Source organism: Cavia porcellus, unplaced genomic scaffold (genome assembly GCF_034190915.1).
Source record: "Cavia porcellus strain 051 isolate PalLab524CR breed Dunkin Hartley unplaced genomic scaffold, mCavPor4.1 scaffold_21, whole genome shotgun sequence".
Classification (NCBI taxonomy): Eukaryota; Metazoa; Chordata; class Mammalia; order Rodentia; family Caviidae; genus Cavia; species Cavia porcellus.
This window is the reverse complement of record NW_026947504.1, coordinates 22,671,191-22,699,171: the sequence shown is the minus strand read 5'-3', so window position 1 is coordinate 22,699,171 and position 27,981 is coordinate 22,671,191. Positions and strand designations below refer to the sequence as shown.

Genomic DNA, 27,981 nt, shown 5'->3' with positions numbered 1-27,981 from the left:
AATGAGACAAAATATTTGCAATTACGTATCTGATAATTCATACCCAGAATATAAAAACTCATAATAATAGAGAACTCAATTTAAAATGAGTAGAGTATTCTAATACAACTTTCTTGAAAGAATATATATATATATATATATTTGATATACATATATTCTTGATATATATATTGGACAGATATATATCTGTCTAATATATATCTGTCCAATATATATATATATATATATATATATATCTCCAATAAGGACATCAAAAGATTCTCAACATAATTAATTATTAGGAAAACATGAATGAAAACCACACTGAAATACTTCTTATAAGAAGTATTACTATAATTTAAAATTTTAATTTTTCTAAAAAGGCAGCTAGAATTTTTACAGATACTGCATTCAGTCAATACATCAAGTTTTAGAGAAACTGAAACCTTCAAAAATTGCTGGTAGGATTTCAAAATAACGCAAACAATGGGGGAAACATTTTGGAAGTTCATCAAGAAGTTCAACGTAAGAGAGTTATCATCTTACCCAGCAATTTTACTCCTAGGAGATGTGAAAACATCTGTCCACGTGAAAACTTGACCACAAATGTTCATCATAGTATTATTTGTAATGGCCAAAGAAGTGGAAAGAACACAAATATCCACTTATTTATGACTGAATAAAGTGTATTGTGCAGGCACAAATATAGATCCAAAATGGATTATTATTAAACCAAAAGGCATGAAGTATTAACATATGCTACAATATAGATGAACTTCACAAATAGTCTGCTAAGTGACACTCAGCCACAGTTTGGATCTGGAATGTCCTCCAAAGGGCTAGCATTAAAGGGCCTGATCCTCGCAGCTTGGCACATGGAGCAGAGAGGGTACTGAGAGGTCTCCCACTCACAGAGTACATGCCTGGAGAGGATAGTGAAACCCCAGGCCCTGCTCTGCTCCTTGTCTTTTGCTTCACAGCCATGAAGTGAGAGGTTTTTCTCCTCCCTGTGCTCCTATCATGATGTGCCAGCCACAGACCCAAGTACCAGAGTCTACAAATTGTGGCCTAAGGCATAAGCCGAAAGAACTCTTTCTCTTTATAGTTTGAGTTTTCTCAGATAGTTAATAAAGTGATGGAAAACTGATTAACAGACACAAAGCATGAGAAATAGGTTAGCAGTTTCCTGGAGCTAGGAGGTTTCAGAGGGTGAGTTTATTGCTGTTGGGTTATCAGGGTTTGTGGGGGTGGAACGCTCCAAAACTGGATAGCAATGTACCTCAACAATTCTGAATGTACTGGAAACCACTGAATTGTATGCCTTCAAATTTGAATTGCATGGCATGCAAATTATATCTCAATAAAATTATTAAAAAGAATAGACATCATGCTTACTTTTAGGTAATAACAAGGAATTATCAGCCAGCTCTAAAAGGTTATGATACTAATTCATCTTAGAATATACAAGAAGTGTAGAGGAATGCCAATTCAGGAAAGGTACGTTAATTTGTTTTCATCTTTTGTACACTCAAATATCAGGAAGTACAAGGATTTCATTTTCTTTTCATAGTTGACAGTTCCTCTTCACTGAATTCCCACTTTTCTAATAGCAGAATCATGGTCCCTATCTTCACAAAGAAATGTCCTTTTATTTTTGTGAGAGAAGATCTCATCGTGTAGTTAAGCTGGCCTGGAACTCCGTGGCCAAGGCTGGTGTTGCACTCACAGCCATTCTCCTGCCTTCGCTTCTCAAGTGCTAGGATTACAGATGTGCACTGCCATGTCCAGCAAAATGTTCCTGTCTTGGTCTTTAAACACAAGATAGTTGATTAATAATTTGGGGCTCATTTCAAACTAAGATGCTTAGCTATTAGCTGACATTAGGTTGCTTTCAGAGTCAATCAACTACATAAATCAAAACTATTCTTGATTTTTGGAAAAAATCAATTAGACTGAAAATGTAAAATTTTACATCAAAAAACCTCTTCTGTGTTACATAATGAACATACAAATGTCAAGCGCAGAAGTTACAAACTCAGGTTCCTACAAGGTCCAAGCGGAAAACCAACATTGATAAAGGGGGTTTTGAGGAATCTGTGATAAGCCAGGGGAGACATGCTACTCAGAGGTAGCTACTACTCAGCTATTGCTGACGGTTGCCATGTGAAAGTGTGGGTCCAGAGTTATCAGATCTTTGTGTTTTACAAGCTACCATCTCAAGTATCATGTAAAAATTTCTCATATAAAAAAATCAGAAAAATTAAAAACATTTTAAAATATGAAAGCTAATCAAAAATTATCTCTATGGTCAATCAAATTATAATTTTTCATCTCTTGTATACACTTCTATCAGTGTGCTTATCACTATGTATGTATGTATGTATGTTTATATGTATGGTTACATACTTACATCCGTGCTAGGCCATATACTCTTATTTTTTGTATATCCAATATATGAAAGCAAAAATATATTGACATAGAAAAACTCGTATATCTTTTACCTGGTTCAGATTCCCAAAGAATTGTTGAAGAATTTTATAAAGAATGAAATCAATATAGTCATATAGACAAATATTTGAACAAGAGGGTGTTCATTATAGCATTATCATTTTAAATTAAAACTTAGGAAAAAGTGCCCAGAATTGGGGCTATGATTAATCAAATTACATAAATCATAAAATGGATTGTCAAGAAATCAAGAAATTTTAGTGACATATGAAAATACTTATGCCAAATGTTACCTGAAAAAATAAGATACAAATTGCATGAAGTATTTTTTTAAAATGATGAAAATCAAAAAATAAATTAAAGTATAATTAAGATTGGCTGACTTCCGCATTTTTCCTATAGACCTATTCCGAGATAAGCTTCTCATTAGAAAACCTAAATTTCAAGAAAATGTTGACTGGTATATTTCTTATCTTTCTGTCAATGATATCTAAAATAATTATTTTATACTAATAATTATACATAAATAATTGAGTATTAATATACTCAAAGGATTCATTGGGATAATATAGTCATATAAATTGTGCATATAAATCATGAACTGCTTGTAAAATTGTATTGTTCTCTTTATCATAATGTATAGCAATAATCTAATAACTACTACCAGAGGTTTTATAAAGAGGGCTCTCGTCAGGAGGGTAAGAGAAATCAGCTTATAGAAAAAATGCCATTTAAAAACTAATTCAAAGTTCAGTGGATCCACAGTGTATCATCTTCATAAGCAAATATGCCATTTTTTAAAATATGAGGCAACATTTGCCTAACAAACACCTAAACTTTAGAGTGTAACTAAACACAAAACATAGCACTGGCTAAAAAGCGTCACTGATGTAGAATAAACACAGAAGATAGTCATTTTACTTCTAACCAAGAAACCCTGTCTCATTCAATGTATGGAACCTCATTCCAGATGCAATAAAACTGTGATACTTTCTTAGAAACTTCTACTTCTGCTTTAGATGTGGAACAAAGGTTGGCAAACTTCTTTAAAAGCAGATTCTGTGTGCTTTGCAAGCTTATGGTCACTGACACGACTACTTAGTTTGCAGCCACGGAAATCAGGTAAACACAAGGGCTATGGCTGTGCTCCAGAACCGTAAAACTGCATTTACAGAAATAGGGGGCAGGTGGTACGTATCTGGCTCACAGACCAAACTGTCCATGCTTAATACACGAAGTTATGAGTGAATGTTACTCTCACACCAATAATGAGTAAAAAGTGAACAAATACCAGTAATGTTTTAATGCCAGAGAAGTAAAGTTGCTAGGTAAATTAATAAACTAAAATCCAAAGAATGACAAACCCTTGAGTGAAGAGACAAGAGCACTATTTCACCTCTGGCAGGCAGGAGGAAGATGAGGGAACGGCCACAGATGCGAGTACAATCAATATATTTTCAAAGATGGGTGATGTTTGGTATAATTCATAATTTAGGATTCCTGAAAACCCCTGCACACAGATTCTACCACCACCCAGGAGCTCTGCACAGCCCTAAACTGAGCAATCAGAAAAAAGAATGAAGATGAAGCAGCCTGGTGTAAAGAGAGGTCTCTGAGGCTCAGACACATCAGGCCCGCCTGAGTCACATGGACACACACACACACACACACACACACACACACACACACACACGCCCGTGCTTAGGGTACCAGGAGGAAGAGCAGCCTGCACTCTGCAGCTGAGACCCACAGCAGCAGCGCTCAGTCCTGATAGCCTGAGGAAGGGAGCGCTGCAAGAATCCCATAAAGGATTTCCTTTCTCTTGCTGGACAGGAAGCAGCAGCATCTGACCACTGGGTTACTTTGAAACCTCTACTCTAGCCAAAGCATCGACCAAAACCAAACACAACTCACTAGACTCAGAATGGAACCAATGATTGGTCTGATAAAGGTATGCTTTTTCTAGAAAAGAAACCTTGCCTACCAAAGTCTGCCTTACAGTATAAACAAGAAAATAAGACTTACCATCCTGATACAATCCACTGAGCCAGAGACAGTGACAGCACAGATGTCAGAATGATGAGATACTGACCATTTAAAAAGGCATAATATTAGGGCTATGGATGTGGCTTAGTGATAGAGCACTTGCCTAGCAGTACAAGGCCCTCAGTTCAAACCCCAGAGTCACTAAAAAAAATTACTTACGACATTGTTAAACAGTGTAAAACACTCTAGTAAAACTACTTTAATCTTGAGGACTGTGTGTTTTGGGGGGAATGGGGAATCATCTCTGTGTACCCATGATGATTAGGATCTTTACTGATACTTGTTGGCAGACTCTCCTTTGGTCACAATTTTTTAGGTAAATCTTTGTGGAAATACAGCATGCATGCATCAAAGTGCACATCGTAAATGTAAAGCTTGATAAATTTTCACAAACTAAGTATACTTATAACCCACACTGAATGCAGAAACAGACTATTACTAGCAGAACAGGATCCAGCCCAACCTTTTGCAGTGAGGATACTATCTTAAACTTTAGAGTCTTCAAATAGCTTTACCTGTTTTTAAACTTTGCGTGTGTAGATTCAAATGCTTTGTACTCTTGTGTGTCAATATCACACTGTGAGACTGTTTACACTGGCTGGACTTGTTCCTTCTCATTATTGTATGACTTTCCGTTGGATTAATGCACTGAAATTCATTGGTCTCTTCTACCATTGATGGATATTTGAGCATTTCCCAGTCTTTAACTATTACAAACTGCTATGATGAAAAAGAATGAACATGCCCTTTGGCACACATTATTTTATATTTCTGCTGTTTATATACATAAAAGTATATGGACTCTTTGAATGTCATTATAAATTATATGTGCACTGCACCCAAGTCCATGTATATTTTAGCTACATAGATTTCCTTACTTGGTAACAATATTTTACTGCAAAAAAAGAGAATATTTTACTTCAAATCTGTGTACCATTTCCATTTATATTCATATTATCAATGCATAAACAAACTTTTTTCTTCAATGTTGAGCTTTAAAACAGTCTTACAGAACCATTCCCGCCAAGTTAACTCACTTGACTCCATGGATCAAAAGAAATAAACAGAATCACAATTAGAACCAACTGATTTCTCTTGGCAGCATTTCATGACATTTGCAAAATATTAACGTGACTGCAAAGTTCTGTTGTTGCTAAAGGACCTAGCGTTGTAAGAGATTTTTCTTTGATGTTGTATATGCACGAGAAAATATGGAACTGAAAATGAGCAAGATTAATTTAGAAGATGACTCACTCAATGTAAGTAAAGTCACATTTACAGTAAATGCACCTCCTATAATGCACATGTAGAACTGCTGCTTTTGGGCACAGCTTTTCAAAACTAGTAGTTTTTGAAGTACTTGATGATCTTACAGTAGATCAGATTTTCTGATTTTCATATGGTCATGATACCACTATGAGCCCTATGGTGGGTGGTAAATGCTACCCATTATCAAATTTCTTTAGAAAACATTAAAATGTAATTTTTTATGCCTGCTTTTGTTTTTGTCTTTTTGTTTTTGGTGGGGTTTTTGGGTTTGGTTTTTTTTTTTTTTTTTTTTTTTTTTGAGCTTCTTATTAATGTACTTCTTACAAAGTTCTTAAACCATTATCTAATTAATGGCTGAGATTTATGATATAAGATGAACAAGAAAACCACTATGCAAGAGCATTCTATTTTGTACAAGCATTCCCTCTGCTTCCAGCCTCAGTTTCACACGCACCTAACCCATGATTTCCTACTGTTTGACAGCTAGTGACTTCATGAGTCCCAGTAGGGAGTGCCAGCCAGTGTGCAGCTGAGCTGCACACTCACTGACCTAATGGGGCAGCAGCATCAAATATTTCCTCCACCACTACCCAAAACTGGAAAGAGCTGTTCCTACTCACTGGTACCCAAGGACACCTGCAGGATGGCCTTGAAATGCATGTACAGGTTAGTTGTTAACCTTCTACCCAAAGGGTTCAAGTACTATTGGGCAAGACTTCTAGGGAGAACCTGGGAATACAAAACAGAGATCTACTCAATATGTTTCCTCTTATTTTAAGGCAACTAAAATATTAAAGGAAAAAAGGACAAGTATAGTAAATGCTAAATTAAAAGAAAACCAAGATATGAGATATAAAACTGCTCTGACTCAGGAACCTAAGTATATATTCTCCCAAACAGGAGTAAAACTGAAAAGTCAATAGGACAGGTGTCAAGTGCTGACTGTACAGCTCCCTGCTTCCTTTAATTCCTCTACTTTGAAGTTGGGAAGCTAGAATACTTTTTAACTTTCGCTTCACCCCTGGCTCGCCATGCAAGCTGGTTCTCGCCGGTGATCTGTTAGCAGATGAGCAGATGTCTAGAGAGAGCTTTCTTACGAAGCCAGTGTGCCATGCCCCTTGAATTCCTGGCCTTTCCGTCTTCTCCTTTCTCTTTGTTGTGCCAGACATGGTGGTTGGAGATACAATAACCATCTTTCAATCACAGAAATGAGGATGCTGTAAAGATGCTGAGTCCTCGATGGCATCAGAGCTATCATGGAGTGGCCACAACACTGACCTCACTTCTCTCTGGACCACTGATGACATAAAAGGCAGAAGCAAAACCAAATCCTTCCCCATTTCTGAGGCAGGAATAGAGTTTCTTCCTATTTACAGTGAAATCATTTTCCTAATTGAAATTCATCCATGCCCTTTTGATTAAGAACACCTAACACTCATAATACCTAGTACTTGTTAAGCAGTCAAACTAATCCTACCCCAAAAGGAACTAAAGTTTGACACCATTGCCCCTTAAGGCACTGATATGCATTGATCTCAAGTGGTTGTTTGTTTTTTTTTTTCAAGTGGTCTTTTGAATTCAATTAAAAATACACACGAACAATCATTCCTAGTACACTTACTTTCTTTCACATTTATTGACTACATTCTAAAGGCTGCCTGATATTTTTATCCATATAAATCATTGTAATCTTATTGAAAAGTTCTTGAGAACAGAGTTAAATTATACTCTTTCTGACCTTTGAAGTTTGTCAACACTTGATCAGAAGAGTTTTGTACCTGTTTTCATTTTCCTAATTCTGTATCAGAAATGGGTTAGAAATGTTTTCTAAAGGCTTTAAATTTTATGCATTTTAACAGCTCTAAGAAATTTCTCTGATTCCAAGTTATTCAACAAGTTCGGTTGAAAAGCAGACTTCTTTTCTTTCTTTGCTTTTACATAAACTTCGTTTCAATTTTTTGTCTCTTGGCAAGAATCCAGTTAACTGTGTAGATTAACAACCTGACTTCGTTATACAAGAAAGCAAATAACATTCCATCTCCCAAAAAAGCATTTTTGCTTCCCTTAGAGTAGATCTGCTTATAAATGAGATGATTGTAAATCACTCTGAATTGTTCATAGACTATGTTATATTGTTCCCCAAGATGAACTCTAAGAGGCATCTTGTGATTTATGCATTTGTGATCAAAATAAAGACAGCCTGATGCATTTGCTGTGGGAGCAATTTGCATTCCATTTTATGTGCTTAGTCAAATGTTAGGTATACAGCTGAGGTAAAGCAATAAAGTAAACAAGTATGTCAGATTTTAGAATACCTGCATTTATAAGAACTCAAAGTGGCCATTGATTTGGCCACTTACTGATCTGTTGGAATCCACTTGATAATTTCTACAACGGGCATCAATCATTCTTCCCCAACTAGACTGGTTTACTTGAGGGCAGGAAATGTACATCATTTTCTATCTGTAATGTAAAATATGTTGCTGGGCACATAGATGGAATGCAATGAATACCTTCAAGTGATTGACACTTCATAAGTTGACAGCTATTTTAGGAGTGTAAGCCCTTCCCTTGATTACCAAAGAGAGGATAGAGTGTCCTTGATTCCAGTATTTGTAAGCACACACTTAATAAGACAACTTCACAAGGTCATGTCTTTTCACTTTGAAAATCACCTGGAAAATATTTGGCATCTGTTCTTGGAATCACTATTTGACTTGAAGGAAAAATGCTAACAAATTCTTTCAGATTTACGTTTTCTTCATTGTGTTATTGATAGATCTGTGAAGGGGAGAAGAGGAGGAGGATGACTGGCGGCGGCGGCTGAAAAGATAAGAAGCATAAAATATAAGTAACCTTTATTTTGGGAATGCGGGGAGAGACACCCCCAACCCCCTGGGGAGTGGCATCTCCACCCCTGGCCGGGGATCTCTCTCAAGGACACGTGGTGTGGGGGGGACTATAAGTAGCCTAAGCTTAGGGCAATGCCCTAAGGCCATTAGAGATGCACAGGTATTTCATTGGCACGCATTTGGCGCCAAGGGGCAGGTTTCGAAGGGTGGGGGGTATAGGGTTACAGGTAAATCTCTAGGGGCGGGGGAGGCAGGAGCTCCCTAATTCTGGCTGAGGCTTTTCTGGCTACAGTGTCCGGTCTGGGCCAGCAACCCTTTCAGTTATTTTGCGGCTAAGAACAGAAATACATCACTCCTCCATGTTACACAACTATACGGTGAATTGACTAACCCTTCACCCTGCCTCTAAGTCCCATTAGTTTACTCTTCTTAGAGTTTTTTCTCTGCTTCTGTGATTATTTGTTCCAGCAAAATCACTTGAGTGCTGCAGTCTCTGACACGAATCATGTTTCCCTGCCTCTTTTCTACTTAGCTTTGAACACATTTCCCAAACACTTAATTATTCATGATCTTCTAAAGGGATGTGAGCCTTCCATTTTTAAAATTCCCTGTTGTTTTGCAAGGGTTCCTAGGGCTTGCACTTGACTTTTCCATATCAAATGTGAGGCATGCGTTAAATGGTTTCAGCAGTCTGTTGTATGGGGAAACATTGCTTATTAAATGATTAGCCCAAACATTGCCAGTTCTCCTTACATTGTCATTCAACCATCACTGCAACCGATACTGCGACCCACTTTTACAAAGAAGATTAAGTGCAGGTTGGGAGCTCAGATTTAGGTTCACATATGGGGATTTGAGTGACCTGATTTGTCTGGGATGAGAGGTTTCTGAGATGCAGGAATTTTGGTACCAAAATAGGAACAGTCTCAGGAAAACCAGGATGGGTGAGTGCTATAAATTCCCCCCGTTCCAGGTTCTGTATCCTGACAAAAAAAAAAAAAAAAAAAAATTTTGACTACTCTGTTAACTCAACTAGATGCATGTCTTTTCCCAACAAGTTCAAACAATCCCAGACATAAATAAAGGTATTTTAGGTTGCTGCTCTTAAAACAAAAATTTGGCTCTGGCCCTAGCCAAATTCCTTAAGCTTCTATATAAACTCCCTTTCTGTGGGTGATTTTCTTATGCTTTCTATCATGAAGGTAATCTGCAACTCTTTGTGCGTTCCCCTGACAATGTTTTGGATTTATAAATCCCTCGATAGTGCTTTTGAACCCTGAAATTTAGAGCTTCTTCCAGTTGGTCACGTCTCAGGATAGTGTGGTGTCCTCCCTTATGCAAACTTCTGTTGCTGCTTTTGGAAATACTCTAGACACGGGTTGAAACCCATGTTTCCTCATGAGCATCGTCAGTTCACTCCTTACACCTATAACTTAGAAGTGAGAAGGGGCGGCAGTTCTGGTCCAGCCATCAGAAGGTTCTCCACTCCCGAGTTCCAGCCTGACTTGGGTTCTGGGGAACTCTGTGTCAGTGAACCACAGAGAAAGCCCTGTTGAAGTGAGAGCTGGAGAAAGTTTCCCCTATGTCCACCCCCTGACCAGGGAGGATCTTTCCCCAGTGTACGATGCCATCTCTCAGAAGACAAAGAGCTGAGCTTGGAGAACTTTTTTTTTTTTTTGATAAAGTGAGTACCAGCTACAAATTTCTACTCTTTCAACCAATAAATAAAGCAAAACATAATCCAGGTCTTTACAGAGTTGCAAGAATATTCTAAAGAAGCGTGACATTTTATACTAGCCACTTAGTAGTACAAGTCACCCTCATACACATCACAGAAAGGACTGGGAGTCCCACAGCACAAAATATATCAATAGGCCCAATGCCGACAATTCTGTATACCCAGATAAGTTCCAACTTTGTGAAAATCAGTCATTGGACATTGGTTGGTCATCCAAAGATATCTCCAGTATTCCCAAGAGTCAAACTACCCCAGAAGGATCCTTACAACCAGCTCATGCTACAGCTAGACAGATTTCCTAGACCCTCCATCTAGCACCTTTCTTTAAATTTGGCTAGCTATAATTATGATATGATAATTCAGGCTATAATTATGATATGATAATTCAGGTTCTCAGCCATATCTGCTCAGTAGAATAAAGATTTTAAGCCTTTTGAAGACCTGACTACCCAAAGAGGATTTGGAAATCAGAATTCCCAAAGTATCGTGGCTAATTTGGGGTGTCAGCTTGACTGAATTAATAGACTGTCAGACAACTGGGAAAACATTCTTACTAGACCAGTAGGCATGGCGAGCCCACCCATCTTCTGCTGAAAAGAAAGTCCAAATGACCTCATTTTGCTCTTAGGCCTTTAAGTTGCAAACTGAGAATTATACCATTAATTGCCTTGATCCTAAAGCGTTCAGATTTGGACTTGGGCAAACTATTGGCTTTCCTGGCTCTCTAACCTGTAGATTTTCTACTTTGACACTTTTCAACCTTCTGAAACAAGCAAGCCAATTCTTCTAAAAAAAAATCTTTCTTATATCTCTGTATGTATTGCCTCTTCATTACAGCTCTCTAGAGAACCCTGACTAAAACAGAGAGTGTGGCCCGGGTCATCTGAAAGTGCATCCTGGCTGAAAATCATTGCCCTGATGCAGCAGCTCCCAAAAAACTGCTCCTGAGCCCCACATCATTGGTCACATGCAATAAAATTCTCTGTCCCTCAACTTACATTATAACAACAGAAATGTCTCTATCCATGAGAAAATGACCCAAAAGGTATCCCTCTCTCTCTCTCTCTCTCTCTCTCTATATATATATATATATATATATATATATATATATATACACACACACACACACACACACACACACACACATATATATATATTTCAATTGAAATAGAAATACAACTTTATGATGTTTAAACACATGACTTCCTACCTTGGTCTTCCTTAGCATTTTCTCTCATTTGGGAGTATTTTGAGTAACACTTCTATCTAGAGAGTTGCCTCTCATACATCTGCACTGCATTTCAATGCCTTAGTCTTAAATATTTTTATCTCACAGATAATTAAAGTACTGTGTGAAAATCACACGTATCTACAGCCTATATCAGAACCACTGATTTCTTCAGTCGATTATCAGTCCTTTGCATATGCAACTTGGACTGAGAATGTTGGTTAAATTTCAATATATTGCTTAGCTAATCTAGAGCAATTTATAAAAACTTCAATTTATAAAATTTCCAATAGAAAAAAAATTTCTATTGGAATCAGAGACTCGAAAATGTTGTGGTCTTAATTTTCTAACATTTAGTTTTTTAAATTATCTTGATCATAGTAATTATTTTTCTAATGTTACATTAAAAGTGACAGCTTAAAATGTTGGACAGGAAGAAGATGTAATTTAATGAAGAGCATCTTTCTCCACATTGATATGGATGTTAAATCCTTTTTTATAAGATTCTAATATGGTCTAATTACTTTTAATTTAAAATTCTGGATAGGCATGTTTTATTCATGACTTTCTACATGATTGAGAAAGTTTTTGTAGCTCCTTTGAAGCTCTAACTTTGGAAATATAACAAATAATGAAGCCATCATATTTTCAAATGCTCAGATACTTTTGAAAGACATTATAATTGTGAATCAAAGCTTAATCAACTGCTGTGACATGAATTTTTAAATATAACATTGCTGCAAATAGAGTTCACCAAGGTTAGGAGAGTGACCTCACACACATTTGTTCTGAAGGTGGAGAATTTTTTTTCTTTGTAATTTATCACCTTGGATATGCAGAAACTAAGTAGTTCTGCTCCCCATGAAAATACTCTTCAGAAACAATTTTTCATACTAACCCTTGGTTAATCTCACACAAGAAATGGAAAATGTCACTCAATTTTCTCCTACCAACATGCATTATTCTTGTGCTCTAGATAGCTTCTGAATGATATATTCATCTATGCTGACTGAAAATTTCATATTTTCTAAGATATTTTACAAATTTATTAAACAGAATATCAAAAAATACGAAAGCATCAATACTTAGATTTCACAATTCTAAATCAAAATAGCCAATTTTACTTCAGATGGCTAGAGGTAATACAGATTTTTCCACACTGAGAATTGTTTGCACAAGAGAGTTGTGAAGGGTTAATGCCTGATGCCACTCAACGTAGAGCTCAGTGCAAACACACTTCCTTTTGGTAGAATAAAAAAAGACATGGTATAGATAACTTCCCAGACCTCCTGCCTGGAGCATGGAATAAGATATTTGTACTGCCATTTCTCATAGTGAAATAACACTGGGAGAAATATTACATTACTGCTTGTCCAAAGCAAAATCAAAATGCTTTCAATCTCAATGTTATCACCACAGTTTTCCCTTAGATAATAAATTTAATCAAATGAAATCTGGATTCTGCTTAGAATTTAGCACAAATTTCTTGACCCCTTTGAAAGCTCTCCCTATAAATGAGTTGGAACTGTGATTCCAGTGCAGTTTTTAAGGAGGAGCACTTAACTCATTTATTTGAAACCAAAAGCCTCTCTGGTTGCTTAGCAGTGTGTGTGTATTTATTTCATCTACAATCAAATCATAGAAATAGGGGTAAGAAACATGACTGAGAGTTCCTATAACAGTTTTCCCTTTAGGCCAGGCAAAATAAAACAAAACAGTACAAAAAATCTTGGGCTTGTTTAAGGCAAGTAAGTTAGAACTTGAAGTGAGCATCACTATTAGTAGAGTTTTCATTGAAATGCTTCTCAGGGGTCTCATTTGCATGAGATCTGATTACATTTAATAACTGTTCACATATCTGTGCTGAATCAGTGTCACTTCATCAACATATGGGTTACTTTTTTGCTCACATTAGATGAGTTCAAGTTCTAATTGAGAAATGTAGTATCGTATACTCAAAGTGTCCTCTGTCACAAGCTTTCTTTGCTCCAGTTTGTAGTTTTATGTCTCGGAAATACTGTGAAAGTATCTGATACCCTTTTTTATTGGAATAAATGACAGAAGAACTCTTGGACTCACTAGACATAAGAGTAATAATAGCAGCTAGCATCTGTTGAGCAATTTGTAGTGCCAGATCCTAAGCTAAGTGCTACCTAAGTGTTTTAATCTATTCTTTAACATTCCAGGCACCTTGATGAGGAACCATCATTACTAACCTGTTATTAACCTCTCACATATAAGAAAAGAAATTGGTGCTTAATGAGGTCACTTAACTTGCCCAGTCCTATATTTCCCAGAAACTGAATGGACAGTGATCTTCAATTGTGTGGGTCTAACCTATGTACGACTAGGATGCAACCTTAGTAACACTGTTGAAATGGGAACTACGACAGTAAGACCACATCCTTGGAACCAAAATCAAAGATGAAAGCAAAATGCATTGACCTTTTGTGATACTGAGCCTAGGGTAAGACCTGAGTACTCTGCACCCAACAACTGCATCCTGGTTGTTTATGCCACGAATAGTAGCTTCTCAAGATTTCAACTTTAACCACAAAAAAGGAAAACTCACAGCCTGCTTGATGTTTTTTGTAATACAATGAAGCTCAGTTTGTAGTAGGAATTTCTACCATGAACACTGAAAACATAGTTAGGACCTGTACCTACGCACATTAACGCTAAGCTAGCGGAGAGCACCATAATTATAGATCAATCAGCATCCCAACAAAGGACATCTGGTACATGTGACTAAGGTCCTAGTTCTACCCATACTCTTGGAATACAAGCAAGGCATCTGTAAAGATCATACATCTCTAAGACTCAAATACTATCAAGCTCTAGTCTTTGTCAAAACAATGACCATTTCTCCGCTGCAGAATTGAAAATGATACTAATTCAAATTTTTCAAGTCTGTACCCTGCTAAAGCATATCTGTCAAAACAAAACAAAACTATGCAAAACAAATGCCAGGTTAAATGAGATCATTTTATGTTGATAAGATATTTTGATGACTGATTGGAAATATCAGTTCATAAATATTAGTATACAAGGTATTCCATAGTGAAGACTATCACTTCTTGAAACTATAGCTAAGCTTCATTAATTCTATCAATAAATATTTATTTTATTATTACTATAAGCACAGCACAAAGATCAATACTAGAGAATAAAAAAGAACAAGTAAGATGCCCCTTTCTGAAGGGTATTACTGTCTAGAAGAAATCCCACTTGGAAAATATTACTGGACTTGCTCTTCAATCTGAGCTGAATTATTTGCTGATCCATCAAATCCCTTAGAAAAGAAATAAAGTTTCCAAATTATTCCATCCCATGTGCTGTTAACTGAATTGTGAGAATTCAAAGACACGTTATACATGTGGAGAAAGAAGTGTTAGTTTATATTTCAGCCTCAAATATTTGAACTCCAAATGTGTTCCCAAGATGTTCTGCATTTTTCTTTCATCCTCTCTGGGTAGCTCTGTAATGCTTCTGCCTGCGGAGAAGACACTAGTACATTTTCCTCTTTCACTGGGGACCAACATTTGATCTCCTTTGGACTGGAGAAAGGAGTTATTTGAATAACATTTGGATTCATTTTAAGCACTGATTAAAGAATAGAATATTTCCGCGTTTGGCCAACCAGCAGCTTAATGAGTGCTAGACGAGCTGGAGTTGGAGGACGCTGTCTTTTGTACCAGGCCTGTTGTCGGTTAAGATTCTCCTTTGTTCCAGTGCCTCATGCCTCCCTCTTTCATGCCCCAGAATACGGAACACATATTCTTTCTTTCTTTCTCCTTACCAGTGTTGTGGTTTAATCTAGTTTCTATTGCTATAACATTCAGGTAATGTATTATGAATAGAAATACATCTGATTCATGGTTCAGAGTGTACAGCCCATCTGATAAGAGCCTTTGTGCTATGTCATAACACAGTGGAAGGCTTTATCTGGTGGGACAGCATGAGATAAAGAGGAAAGGAGCAGCCAAACTCCTTTATTATGACTCCTCCACTCCCACACTAACTAATCTACTCCTGTGCAACAGCCTCAATCCATTTATGACACGGCACCCCCTCGATCCATTTGCCTCTTTAAGATCTCAACTCTTTGCACCATTATAATGGCAATTAATTTCAACATGAGTTGTGTAAGGGGACCTTCAAATCATAGCACACTGTGAAATGGCTTTGAAGGAAATGCAGCCAGCCATCCTTCTTCACTGCCAAACCCTAAACAACACTTCATTTCTGCTGGTGTCAGTTATTGTAAATGTTTTTTATCCGGTGCCTCTAGCTTTAGCCTCTGAAAGTCGCACTGTAGCACCACCAGATTCATCTTTTCCCAACAATGAATTCAGCTCATAATTACTCATCACTGCTGACAGAGTAAAATAAGAAACTCTTTAATATGGCACATGAGGTCCTCCTCTTCAAGGACTTGAGACCTCAGTGTCAGTGGTGACTCCCATCTTGGTTACTACAGCAACTGAAAGGGTGCCTATACCTTTTTAAACACATTTGGGGAAACAGAGAGCAGACTACATCCGTGCCATTCTGTTGCAGTGCACAAGACAAAGTCTCTTGCAGTCAAATTCTTTTTCTAACTTAATCTATAATTCTAGCATACATTACGTCTAAGTGAAAGTGGTGAAACTCTAGTTATAAGTTAAATACAAATTTCCCCAAGGTTCAGACATCAACTATAAAGATACATAAGCCTTAAAAACATTGCAAGACACAAGTTTCTTTAAGTTACCAAATGTGCAGAAAGAATTCCCATGTAACACATGCATACTTAGTCCCATTTGCTCTGAAACCAACCTGGAATTCCATAAAATTATAATTCCATAAATTAAAAAATATAAGCAGAGCAAACTGTGGTTCTGTCTTCCCAAAACTCCTCAAATTTGACTAATATTGTTTCTACTATTCTTCTATTTTTAAGATTTTGCTAAAGTGTGAAGGTATTTTATATTTGATTTTTTTTTGGGGGGGGGTCTTTTTCGTTTTTATCGGTACCAGGGATCGAACTCACGGCTGCCTGCTTGCAAGGCAGGCATTTATGCCGCTGAGCTAAATCCCCAGCCCCCTACATTTGGTATTTTAGAAAAATAACATTATTGTCCAGAAAGTAATGTGATATAACACATTAAACTTTAAGGTTCTTGGATGTAAAAACTGTTTTACTTATATTTTTAGCTTTGTTTCCTAGCCAATTGCTAGGTAATCATTAGGGTAAAATAGAAGGGGAAAGTAAGCAATGGAAGGCAAGGATTTTAACCTTTAAATGGATAAGTAACATGATTTGGAGTAAAGCCTGAACCTATCTAAGCCTGAATTTTCTCAACTGCACACTTATATTGGTAGTGGCCTACATGAAATCATGTTTTTTAATGTGGTTTATATATGATTAGTCCCAAGTATGGACTTCCAGATCATAAAAACTGTATACAACAAACAAAGAATTGAACACCTTCAAAACAAACATCTTCTCATTTACAAATTACATAGCTGAAAACTGAAGACAAAAAATCTGATCCAACTGAAATTGTTCCTTTAATATATGCCTATATTACAGAGTGGGGAGGGGTACGTAATATTTGAGATTTGGTTTATATTCTACCTATGGAATTCCCCAAATTCAAAAACAAATTGAAGCAGAACCTTTTAGTTTAAAGCTGTAGATTACATGTTGAAATAATTTGCCTAAGAGTAAGCTTCCAACTGAAAATATTTACGAAAGGAAGCTAAAGCATACATAATGGGCTATGCAGAGTCAGTAGAAATGAAATAAATTAGCCAGGACTTGAAGGTCTGAATCTCAGAGAGGAAACAAGACATGTATGAGCACAAGGAGAGTGTTGAGGTCTGCACCCATGAGCTCTCCTTACTGGGTTCTCTAATTCCCTTAGTCACTGGAGGCAGTAGCTGGGAAGTTGCAGAGTCTCTCAATGTGATGACTGAGTGACTGATTAGTGAATTTAAGGATTCCATAGGAGAAACTAATATTAGGTTAAAAGGAAAAGACTGGTAAAGTAAATAAGGCTGCAAAAAATGTTAAGTTTGACTCATGAGAAAAATCAGAGAAAACTTTAGAAAATTCATAAAAGACTGAGGCACATAAGAGAGATTATCAGAAAGATGGGGGAAAGGGTGGGACACAAGCAATATTTGAACGCACAAACTACCAGTGTGAGAAATGAAGTGGGAGATGCTACTACAGATCATACTTCAAAAGATAACATGTTAAAAGCAACATGACATGCATGCATGCAAGACTATAGTAAAGATACTGTTTTTCCCCAGATTGATCATTTCAATCATAAGCAACATTCCAGGAATCTGGATTTTAGAAATATAATAAGATGTTCTAAAGTGTATAGAAAAGCAAACAACAAAAAATATCAAAGATGACTTTAGAGAAGAACTATGTTGAAGGACCTATATTATAAAATAAATAAAAGACCTTTTGCAAAAGGGAAGAAGACCAAGAGATGGCAGGGGGCAGAGGAGAAAGAAAGAGCATGAAAGCAGAATTAAAATGTGTTATGCACATGCACCAACTCCGCAAGAGGAATGTAATCATTATGTACTGCAAACATGTACCAAAATATAAGTAATAAAAAGAAATAAATAAAATATTGTAATAACTGCATTACTGACGCGAGGATGAATGCATACACATATGGTCACAAAAGTACAATTGCGATGCAATGATGTTTGAATGGTTTTTTTTTTTAAAAAAAAAAAAGATGTTTGATCATTAGCTATCTCTATAGAAAAAAGTTACTGCTGATTTGTGCTTTATTCCAAAACAAGCGCTGGTTGGACCATAAATCTGAATATAAATGTTAAATAAGACTTCTAGAAACTAACTCAGGAGAATATATTCATAATCTTAGCATAAGTAAAGAGTTCTTCTATTACACACAAAAAGTTAACCATAAAATAAACTGATAAATCAGACTTCTTTACAGTTAAAAAGTCTTTACATCAAAAGATCTTATTATGAGTGAAAAATACAATCGCAGAGTAGGAAAAACACTTACAATATATGTTTCCAGCATGAATTAATTCCCAGGATAAATAAGTCTTACAAAACAAGAAAATATAGACAACCTTATTTTGAAAAATTGAACAAAAATTCCTTAACAGGCATTTTGGGAAAAAGGATGATATCAGATTGCCTAATAAGTACATGAATAGAGTCCAGCATCAATCACTAGAATGGCCAAAGTTTAGAGGGAAAAATGATTTTTAATATCCAAACCAATGTTAGTAACAATTTTAATCATCAGGAACACTACTGATAGGAGTATAAATTAGTACAACCAATTTGAAAAACATTCTGCCAATACTTGCCAAAACAGATCATATTCATTGCCATACTTTAGTAGTTCTGTCTTTAGGTTTAAAAACAACATAAAAGTATACAAATGTTCAAAAAAAAAAAAAAACCATCGGGATGTTCACCACAGACTTAAGCATAATTTTCCAAAACTAAAAGTTACCCAAACATCCATCTTGGCAGGAAGAATGAACAAGCTACTACTGTCCTTCAATACAAACTATTTATCAGGGTCAGCAAATAAAAGGTTGTGCCTCAAAGCCAGGTATGCCCAATCACGGTATTGCCCGTGCCTGCATTGATGCTGCAATGGTGGATTTCAGTAGTTACCACAGAGGCCAAGTATATTAATAAAGCAAAAATATTTACCCTCTGCATCTTTGCAGAGAAGATTTGTAGTACAACAATGAAAAACTGAGCTCCTACTACCACTATCAATATTGCAGCTGCTTTCTACACTGTAAGATGAATACTACAGACATAATACTAAGGGGAAGAAGTCACACAAAACAAATGCCTGTTCATGACTCATGCTTTATAAAGCTCAAAATTATTTCATAGTGACAAAAGTCAGAATGGCCATTACATTCAGAGAAACCTAATATTGGGAAAGAACAATGGGACACTTGATCGCCACGATAAATGACTGTAGCATTTAAAGTGAGGATGAAACAAATGGAACCACAGAACAGCACCCACACCTGGCTTCTCTTTCACACACAGTCACACATACACACACAGGTCCCAGAGGCCACAGTCACCACTGGCCATTCTGAGAACATCAGATCGTTCAAAGCTTCTGGAGTTGGAAAGATGAAAAATGGGTACATCAAAGTTTAGACAATGACCTGTCACAAATCTTGTGTGATATCTAATATATTTCAAATTTTTAAGTGAACTAAATCATCTGAACCAAGCAGTGTTTTTAATGTCAACCAGAAAATATGTTCAGCCTAAATCCACCTCTTTATTCAGATGAGTGAATGGAATTCTGTGAAGCACACAAGAGTATTGCTTTTGGAACAATAATTAAAATATAATGGAGTTAATCAGTTTCACATAGAACTATAAATTTCATTTAAAGACAGGGCAAATTGCTGAATAAGAATATCCGGCTGCTCATCTTCTCAATTTTTAAAAATCCAGATTTCATTTTGTTACAGTGGGTTATTCATTTTAACCACGGAAATACACATTCTGAAGTGCTGGACATTTTGGTCTGAGAAAGGGAAGGAGAAGAGAATCATTTTGCTTCTTTATGAGGGTCAAATTATACATCAAACAAAGTACGAATTTCCTTCATGAGATACTTTCATAAAGTTAAATGGTTCTTTCAAGATTATGCTGACAATAGAGTCTCTAGTCTTTGTTATAATATAGTCCATGACCTCACTAATAAGGATAATAATGTATCATCAAAAATGCTGTTAATTGAAAACTGTAAGTCTAATTAGCCAGGGATGTGGCCATGCATAACATTTTATTAATAGAAGGAAAAAACTGCATTGCACCAACTGCTACCCAGAAAAAAAATCTACAAGGACAGCGCGGCAGTTCAAAGACCCTTCACATCCCATTTTGGCAAAAGTTACTGATAATATTTTCCTTTCATTTAACTGTAGAGTTCATAGAAAAATGACTTAAAACTAGAAGAAAGTAGAGCCGAATTTAAAAGATGGGTCACAGGGCAGCTGCTAGAGATCCAATCTATAAAGGACCCTTAACACGGCTGGAAGACATCAGAAATGTGGTGCCAATTAATTCGTGTTTCCACATGAAACTCTTTACATAATGGGTAAAATGTAAGTCAGTTTCACTCCCAGTGGATTAGTTCCCTCTAATGAAAAACATAAATACTCTGGCCTAGCGCTCACTACTTTCCATCGAATATTTTGTGGTGAACACTGCGCTGGCCAGATTCAGGGCCACTACAGTTTCTTGCACCCAATCTGGACATCACCAGCTGACAATCATATGCAAAGAGCAGTTATGACCTAGTTAAACATCAACTGTAGAAGGACATATGGTGCAGGACAGCCCACAAATAAAAGGGATTTATTTTAACACCTGAATTTTAAATCTAGATCTCCTAAGAGTTTACTAATCTTTGTCAACCTAATGTTGATAAAAACACATTTTGTCGGTATTAAAAGAGTATCAAGATCAAGATAACAAATTGAAAGCACATTAAAAGTCTTTCCTTCGAGGGTTGAATGTAAGATGGCTCTCAGGGAGCTGTGAGGAGAAAATCCTGTCGGTCTTGGGTCTGTGACAGCGGAACCAGGTCCCCTGGCAGTTCAGCGGAGCCAGTGGGTTGAACGGAGGCTGTGGCAGTGACACCGCCGGAATGTTAGAACTCTTAAGAACTCACCACAAGCAGCAGAAATATGGTGCTTCAACATGGTGACTGGAACCCTAAGGACTCTACAATACGAATAATTCTCTGGAGAACACCATTTCCTTTGAAGAACATATCCAAGTGAAGGCACAGTCTGTCCCACAACACGGAAGGAAGGAGTTTCTGGACTCACTGGCCTCTAAGGATCCAGAAGCCCTTCAGGAATTCCAGCAGACGGCCACCACTGCCATGGCGTACCAGCAGGGTGGGAACTGCATCTCCACAGACAGCACTGAAGTGGCTGGGTCTTTGCTTGAACTTGCTTGTCCAGTCACTGCCAGGGTTCAGCCACAGACCCAGCAAGAGCAACAGATCCAGGTTCAGCAGCCACAGCACGTTCAGGTACAGGTACAGGTAATGGCAGTCTCTGCAGCAGGTCTCGGCTCAGCAGCTCTCCCCACAGCTCACGGTTCATCAGCCTGCTGAGCAGCCCATCCACATCCAGGTGCAGATCCAGGGCCAGACACCACAGTGAGCAGCCTCTTCCATCCAGACTCTGTCTCTGCAGAGCCCCAACCCCTCAGCTGCAAGCAGCCCAAATCCAGGTGCAGCATGTACAGGTGGCCCAGCAGATTCAGGCAGCCGAAATTCCGGAGGAGCACATACCACATCAGCAAATCCAGGCTCAGCTGGTTGCTAGACAGTTTCTTGCTGGGGGTTAGCAGCTCCAAATCCAAACTGTGGATGCCCTTTCCCCACCACCATCCCAGCAGGGCTCACCCTGGGAAGGGGAACGCCAGGTTGGCACAGCCAGTGACCTCTAGCCAATTGAAGAAGTGCAGTGGACATGCCCATCACTGTGTCCTATGCCACCTCAGGGCAGCCGGTGGCCACCGTGTTGGCCATTCCACAGGGCCAGCAACAGAGTTATGTGTCTTTGAGGCCAGACTTGCTGACAGTAGACAGTGCCCAACTGTACAGTGCCACTGGGACCGTTACTAGCCCTACAAGAGAAACTTGGACCATCCCTGTTTATTCTGCCCAGCCCCGGGGGGACCCTCAGCAGCAGAGCATTACCCACATTGCCATTCCCCAGGAAGCCTACAATGCAGTTCACATCAGTGGCTCACCCACAGCCCTGGCAGCTGTAAAGCTGGAGGATGACAAGGAGAAGATGGTGGGCACCACGTCTGTAGTGCAGACCCTTGCATACTCTCTCTTTCCAGCACAGTTTATGAATGGCAACATCCACATTCCAGTAGCTGTGCAGGCTGTGGCAGGCACATACCAGAATACAGCTCCGACTGTCCATATACGGGGCACCCAGCAGCAGCCACAACAACAGACCCCCCCCAAGAACAGACACCATCACCACCACAGCAGCAGCAGCAGCAGCTCCTGGTTATTTGTCCAGCTCAGACTGTCCAAGTTGCTAAAGTTGAACCAAAGTCACAGCCACAGCCTTCCCCAGAACTTCTGCTTCCAAATTCTTTGAAACCAGAAGAAGGGCTTGAAGTATGGAAAAACTGGGCCTAGACCAAGAATGGTGAACTGGAGAAGGATGCTCAGAACAGATTGGCTCCCATTGGGAGGCACCAACTGCTTCGATTCCAAGATCTTATCTCCTCTGCTGTGGTTGAGTTGAATTATGGGCTGTGTCTAATGACATGGGAAGCTTGAAATGGAGACTGTGAACCCTATGATCCTGATGTGCTGTACTATATTTTCCTGTGTATTCAAAAGTATCTTTTTGAAAACGGAAGGGTGGATGACATTTTCTCTGATCTTTACTGTGTTTGATTCACGGAGTGGCTACATGAAATTCTGAAGGATGTTTAACCCCAGGTCACTCCACTTGGCTATGTCTTGCCCAGCCAGGTGACTGAGGAGATGCTGTGGGAGTGCAAGCAACTTGGGGCACACTTCCCCTCAACCCTACTGACCACCCTCATGTTCTTTAATCCCAAGTACTTCCTGTTGAAGACAGTGGCCAGCACATGAAACTGGCCTTCTCTAAGGCCTTACGACAGACAAAGAAGAACCCCTCTAATCCCAAGGATAAAAACACGAGTATCTGGTACCTGAAGGCCCTTAGAATACATCAGACTGGCCAGAAAGTTTCAGATGACATGTATGCGGAGCAGACAGAAAATCCAGAGAATCCATTGAGGTGTCCCATCAAGCTCTATGATTTCTACCTCTTCAAATGTCCCCAGAGTGTGAAAGGCCAGAATGACACCTTTTACCTGACACCTGAGCCAGTAGTGGCCCCCAGCAGCCCAATCTGGTACTCAGTCCAGCCTATCACCCGAGAGCAGATGGGACAAATGCTGACCCGAATCCTGGAGATACGAGAAATTCAGGAGGCCATTGCAGTGGCCAGCGCAAGCACATGCATTGAGATGCCGCAGCCATGGTACAAGAGAAAGCAGCCAGGAAGAACCAGACAAAAGTTTCACACTAAAAAGAGGCCTCTTTTTTTCTTTCTTTCTTTCCTTTCTTTCTTTCTTTCTTTCTTTCTTTCTTTCTTTCTTTCTTTTTTCTTTCTTTCTTTCTTCTCCTTTTTTTTATATTGATGTAGTTATGAAGCCTTTCAGGCTACTTTTGTTTCAAATGTAAAAGAAATGTTTGCCCCCTTTGCATTTCACAGAACTTAAACAAACTCCTTGGCCCGTGGGGGCTTGAGGTTTCCTGAAAGCCAGATACCTAGAAAGTTACTGGCTGACTTTTTTTATCCCGAGCCTGAGGAACTGGCTTGGACCGGTACAAGAAATTTGGCCCCTTCCCTTCTTCAAGATGAGACTAATGATGGACCAACCTCCAGGGAGTCTCCCTAGCTGGCTTCCACTCTGGACTGGTACACATCACTGACCACAGAGGAACCATGTTTTTCTTCATGTTCAGACATAAACCTACTGTCTAATGGAAGAAAAGTGAGGGGAAATCCAATTATGATTTATTAAAGACTATTTCTCTTACAACCTCCTTTATGATAGTGACATTTTAGATGGTAAAGTAAAAAACTTACTATACTTTTTTTCTTTTTTTGGCCTAACATTGAGGCCTTAAACCTTAGGCTCCCATGCCTCATGGAATTCTTGAAACATACACATGTGTATCATATAAAGATACCACTCTGTTTCTCTTATGTATTCCTACTCTAGTTGTTTATTAAGAATGACAAGTACGTCTTTTCAACAAAAAAAAATCTTTCCTTCAAAAAAATCTATAAACACTGTTGATGTAAAGATAAGTTAATACAGTCCCTGTGGAAATCAATATGGAGCTCCTTACAAATTAAACATATATGATCCAGCTCTGCCACCCCGCAGAGGAACTGAAGCAGCACACTTCAGGGATACCTACATATGCATGTTTATTGTGGCACGATTCACAATAACAAAGACAAGAAATCAGCCTAGGTGCCCATCAATAGATGAAAGGATTAAGAAAATATTATGTATATACACCATAGAGCAATCCAGAAGAATGAAACCAAGTTATCTGCAGAGAAATGGATGCAGCCAGAGATCATCATAGTAAGTGAAATAAACCAAAATCAGAGAGGCAAAATAGAAAGGAGCTAAGTAGCGTTTAGAGACTTTGGTTTCATGGCTCCAGGGAATTTGGTTCTGGCCGTGGGGTACTAAGGTTTAGACCCCAGACCTGTCCCACATCAAGCGCAGAACCCACAATCACAAACAGGAACACAAAGCAAGATTCTACATTAAGAGACAAAAAGAAGATCCATCTGTGACTGGAATACAGGGGCTTGGGAACTCACAGATATCCAGGTGGTTCTGTTCATTGACCCATAGAGATTTTTAATTCTATTAAAATAGTAATTTTTTAAAAGATGTAGCAAGAGTTTCAGAACACAAGGCAACCAAAAAAAAAACTAATCCAAAAGTAGTTCAGTTGTCCTTTATCATTGGGCAGTATCGGAATTGTTCTCAGGTATCGCCTACAGGCTAGCCTTCTGTTTGTGAGACATATTTTGTTTTAGAAAAGGACTCATATACCCTGTCCATATTTACAGTGAATGAACAAAGGAAATATTGGCCACGGTCAAGATAGCTTTAATTCAGGGCAGCGTTCTCATTTTCCACTACACCCAAGGCAGACGTGTGGGTAGTGACAGTTTGGTGGTAAACATGACTATATGTGAGGCACATTCCTGAGCGTGTCGATGGGCCCTTTAGTATCAAAATTAAATAGAAGGTGGGGCCACTTTTGAGAATTTTAGTACAGAAACTGATCTCCTATATTTGCCTATTGTACTATTTAAATTTGGTATTACCAATAAAGTATGCATAAGTCCTCGCAAGGTCAGTATTTATAAAAAAGAACTACAACAAATGGATACATCCACTTCCTTCCCACAAGAAAAATATATGAGGAGAATTAGGAGAGTTAAATTCTCTCTACCAAAATTTAAAGACAGTCTGAAATGACCCATCTTTTCATTTATATTGTTCAGCAAATGGACAAAACTCTTGGCAAAAGAAAATGCTTGCCTATTAATGGAAAATCTTAATAGTTGGAGAAGAACTAAAAGTTTAAAATAATGTTTAAAGTATAAAAGCTGGACTGTGGTTCATAAAACAACAAGAGTTGTAAATCAATAACAGAATCCTATTAACAATAATTTTAATCACTTAAATTTAGGCATTTAATAATGATGTAATGGCCACAACCAGAAAAAAAATGCTAAAATGAAAGATAAAATTGAGGCAGTCTCTCAAGGCATTGCATAAGGAGATAAAAAGATTTTTTAAATGAACGAGACATAAAGAAGTCCCAAAATATATCTAAAAATATCTGATAAGAAAATGATAGAAAAATAATATTCAATATGATAATTGCAGAGAACTATACAAAACTAAGAAAGATATGAGATACCAGGAGGAAAATTCTACTAAATGCTAATAGAATAAATCTTAAAAATCCATAGATAAGCAAATAAAGAATAAAGCAAAATAATAATAATAATCTGAAATTTCTAAAATCTTCCAAAGAAAAAAGCCATTATCAATCAAAGAATGACAAAAGGTTGACAATTGATATTTTATAATATCATTTTAAAAAATAATTTAATGACACATTTTCAGAATTGTACAAGAAAATAATTGTGAACTAATTGTCATTTTTTTGTTTTGAAAGGAATAAAACAAAACAATATAATGAAACAAAACAGTGAGACAATATTGAATTTCAAAAACTAGAAGAAAATCCCCCACAGTTGCCATGTTGCATATTGTTATCCTCTAAACAGATGCTCAGACTACTGGCCCTGGTCCAGCAAAGTCAATCAATCAATACAAGCAGGAAGTGGATTTTGTACCTCAGTTGCTATCACCACAGCCTATGTTCCTCTGAATCAGCCGGTTGCCTACACAGGGGTGGATGGCCTCTTCTTATCTCCCAGCCCATGTGCTGGTTGACTCATGGGAAGGGTGGGCTGACTTCCTGGTTCTCTTCCCAACCTACAGGGCACCTCTAGCTCCCAATTGTCGTTTTTAAGTGAACACATAAGTAGCACATTTTGCATTTAATTCAAAAATTTACTATCTATAAATCCTCATTAGAAAGTGCTATTATCACAAAAAAGAAGAATTTTTAGAAGCAGAAGTGGGAATTAAGTGACCAAGAAATTGATAAAACATATTGGAAAACTGCAATTGTATTGATTAATAACAGCAAGAAAGTTGCATATTGTCTACAGTACAACTTAAGATTTACACTACAGTCACATAGTGCCAGCGGCCTGGGCAGCATCTCAAACTTCACACTTTGTTCTGCAGGGAGTGGAGCTACTTAATAATTTTAGAATTTAAGGCAGAAGGGGAACAGTAACAATGGACTAATTAGAATTCAAAATAATAATAATAGAAGATCAGTGTTTTTATATAAAAAATTGACATGAATTCTAGCAAAACAAAAGATAAAACATTTTGGACAATCCATGTGGGGTCTTCTACATGGACTCTGTATGGCTCTTGCTTATGAGTAACTTCATAGTTGTGATTCACAGGCAGTTCTAAATTGTTTAAATATTATATTTAACCTACATACTAACTTTTTATTTTGAGTATATGGAAAAGTTTTATATAATTTTAATGAAATGTAATTTATTAATATTCATAGTAAAGAATACCAGGTTACCGTAGGTATATCCCTAGCTGGTAGCAAAATGTTCTTGACTTTTTCATTTGTTTGTTTGCTGCAATATAGTTAAATACTCTTTCTAAAGTACCTGAAAAGCACAATTCTTCTCTTTCTCTTGCCAATTTAAAGCACATTCTTGTTTAGTATCATGAGTCAAACCTGGTTTTGGTAAAGCTCCTTTTAAAACACATACAGCTAGGCTTCCAGGAAGATGGCAGAACAGTAAAGCAGCAGAGTAAACAGCCTCTCAGAGAGAAACATATCATCGTGGGGAAGACAAGAAAGAAGGAAGTGGGTCCCCTGGACCAGGAAGAAGCTAAAGAGAGAACTGAAGCCCACAGAGAGTAAAAAGAAAAACTTCAACAAAGAAGAAGGCGGCGGCCGGCAGTGCCTTCACCTGGAGCCAGGCCCACTGTGCAAGAGGAGCTGTTGGAACTTGGGGACACACCGTCACTGTGAGAGTGGTGTCTGGTGACCCCAGAGGCCTCTGCAGAGGACAGGAGCAGCAGATGCAGAGGACGGCACTGGCTGGCAGTGAGGGCAGAAGACTCAGTCCTCCCACAGGAGAGA

At 37.9% G+C, this 27,981-nt stretch overlaps 1 pseudogene; it reads left to right on the top strand.

The window, feature by feature from the left end:
- LOC100716015 (transcriptional regulator QRICH1-like) overlaps positions 1 to 26,687 on the top strand; it is a 60,541-nt pseudogene extending 33,854 nt beyond the window's left edge.
- The last annotated feature ends 1,294 nt before the right edge of the window (positions 26,688 to 27,981 follow it).